Source organism: Myotis davidii, unplaced genomic scaffold (genome assembly GCF_000327345.1).
Source record: "Myotis davidii unplaced genomic scaffold, ASM32734v1 scaffold936, whole genome shotgun sequence".
NCBI classification, from domain to species: domain Eukaryota; kingdom Metazoa; phylum Chordata; class Mammalia; order Chiroptera; family Vespertilionidae; genus Myotis; species Myotis davidii.
The window spans coordinates 239,283-242,389 of record NW_006287077.1 but is presented as its reverse complement, the minus strand read 5'-3'; positions in this window follow the sequence as shown (position 1 = coordinate 242,389).

Here is a 3,107-nt window from a genome sequence, read left to right as displayed (position 1 = left end):
TGATCCGGGCCCCAGGCTGGTTTCAGCAGCTCCTTTGTTTCCGGGGCAGTGGGCGGGCGGGCAGGCATCGAGGTAGCAATCAGCAGCGGGGATGCCCAGCAGTCCCCGGGCTCTGTCATCAGCCCCATTTTACAGGCGGAGAGACTGAGGTCTCAGGCTCCCAGCTGGGAGGGTGGAGAAGCCCAGCTTCCTTGTAGCCCCCAGGAGGAAGCTGGTTAGCAGAGGGAGGGGCCAGCCCTCCCTGGACCCTCAGCCACCACCTCACTGGCCCAGTTACCCCGGACTCGGTGCCACCTGTCATCTCCCTGAGTGTCCTTGAAGGTACAGCGCTGAGGTCTCTTCCTCCAGGCAGCCTTCCTTGAACACACTCAGGCAGAGAGCACCATCTTTTGTGCTTCCGTGAACCACCAGTCAAGGGTCCCTTTTCTGGTCCCCCGGCTGGACCCACCCCTGGCAGGTCTGTCCCCTCCTGGGGCGCTGGAGGGAAGGGATGAAGAGGGAGCCATCTGGGACTTGATATAAACTAGACAATGGCCCCACAGATGTTCGGATCACAGTTCCTGGGATCAGATACCTTCATGGCAAGATGGGCCTGTAGATGTGGTTAAGGGAAGGACACTGAGCTGGGGAGAGGATGCTGGCTAGTCGGGGTGGGCTCACTTCGTCGCAATATTTTTATTTTTTTCTGTTAATCCTCACGCGAGGATATTCCACTGATTTTTAGGGAGAGTGGAAGGGGAAAGGAGAGACAAAGAAACATCGATATGAGAGAGAGAGACGCATTGATTGGTTGCCTCCTGCACACCCCCTGACCAGGGCCAGGGACCTGCAACCAAGGTACCTGCCCTTGACCAGAATCGAACCCAGGACCCTTCAGTCCATGGGAAGACGCTCTATCCACTGAACCACACCAGTCAGGGCTATCACAGTGTAAGTGAAGGAGCAAGGCAGGAGGGTCAGAGAGAGAGACAGATACTACCCTGCAGCCGGGAGGACAGGCATTCGCCCCCGGAGCCCCTGGGAGGAACGGGCCTCTGATCACCTGGACTTCAGTCAGGGGAGACCGATCCTACGGCGTCTGCCTGCAGATCTGCCAGGTCCTGTGTGTTGTTCTCAGGAACTGAGTTGGCGGGAGGATGTGGCAGCCGCCAGAGAAAACGGCACATCGCCAGCCTTGCTCCTGCCTGACAGGCCCCTCCCTGCGGGCTGGGCTCCAGTGACAGGGTCACGCCGGTATGGGACTGGAACTGGTCCGGGAAGACACTCCCTGGGTGCCCTGCTGCTCCCGGCTCCAGGCTTTCCCCCGGGAAGCGGCAGCTCCCATCCACAGGAGCTCCGCCGGCTGCCAGATCAGGGTGGCGGGCGGCCAGCGGGGTGGGCCTGGTGTCCACAGGCATCCTGGGCGGCTCCCTGGTCCCCTGCGAGGCTGTCCCTCCCTACCTACCTGTGTGCCAGCTGCCAAGGACCCACAGTGTCAACAAACCAAACGGGAACCTTCAGCCCCATGGAAGTCACGTTGGAAAACGCTGGGTGCCCACGGCTGGCGTGGCTCAGGGGCTGAGCGTTGACCTATGAACCAGGAGGTCACAGTTCCAGCCCCGGTCAGGGCACATGCGTGGGTTGTGGGCTCGATCCCCAGTGTGGGCCGTGCAGGAGGCAGCCGATCTGTGATTCTCTCTCATCACTGATGTCTCTCTCTCTCTCCCTCTCCCTTCCTCTCTGAAATCAATAAAAATATATTTTATTAACATATTTTATTGATTTTTCACAGAGAGGAAGGGAGAGAGATAGAGAGCCAGAAACATCGATGAGAGAGACACATCGATCAGCTGCCTCCTGCACGCCCCACACTGGGGATGTGCCCGCAACCAAGGTACATGCCTTCGACCGGAATCGAACCCGGGACCCTTCAGTCCGCAGGCTGATGCTCTATCCACTGAGTCAAACCGGCCTCGGCAAAAATATATTTTAAAAAAAGAAAAGGAGAAGCCGGGTGCCCACCCACAACAGGCAGCACCCCAACCCTGGGCCTGGGGTGGGGCAGGTGACTGGAGTTTAGCTGGTGCAGAGGTGGCTGCCATCTACTCTGCTGTGACTAAGCCAGGAAGGCTTCTGAGAGGAGGAGGCCGGGAACCCTAGGGCTGCCCGCCCTGGAGGCGGCTGTCCACAGGGAGGGTCGAGGCTGCACCTCGGGGCCCAACAGGGATGCCAGGAAGGGGCACAGCTGGCCCCGAAGAACGAATGAATGGAGATGGGGTGATCGGGGCTCCGGTGGCCTGGGAGGCCCAGGAACAACCCCCCCAAATCAGGCGGCACTGACCCAGAGGGACACGGCGGCCCCAGACTCTGGAACCCAGCCGCCCCGGCTCAGTGGCTGAGCACCGACCCGTGAACCAGGAGGTTCAGTTCCCGGTCAGGGCACGTGCCCCGGTTGCAGGCTCAATCCCCAGGGCGGGGCCTGCAGGAGGCAGGCGATCAGTGGTTCTCATTGTTGATGTTTCTCTCCCCCTCTCTGAAGTCAATAAAAAAATATATAAAGAAGCCAGGACCCCCGGGGGAAGTTGAGGCCTCCCTCTTGGCAACTCTACTCAGCACCCAGCTGGATGCAGCCACTGGCTGATTCCTGGATGTGCCCTGACCGGGATCGAACCCCCAGCCCTGGCGTATTGCGAGGACTTCTAACCGAGCTCCCCGACCCGGCAGCGCTGTGAGCCCGTCTTGGAGGCTCAGGCCCCGTCTGTCCTCCCAGGCCTGGACCCAGCCAGGGGCGCAGGGCGGCAGCCCAGGACCGGCCCTGACACAGCTGGAGGCACTGGCCCAGCTGCAGGCGGCAGAGAAGACAAACCCCCACCGGACACCTGGGGGGGTCAGCTCTGTGCGCCCAAGTGGGGCGTCTCCAGCAGATAGCACCTGCCCCTGCCCCGCCCCCCGCAGCCTCTGAGGATGGCGGGGGGTGCACTCCGTGGGACCCGTGTCAGGATCAGGGTTGGGGTGCCACAGGGATGAGGACCAGGTAGGCCACTTAGGGCGCCTCCCAGCGGAGTCTTTTATTTTAATCTTCTCCCGAGGATACGTTTCCATTGGTTCTTAGAGAGAGCGGCAGGGAG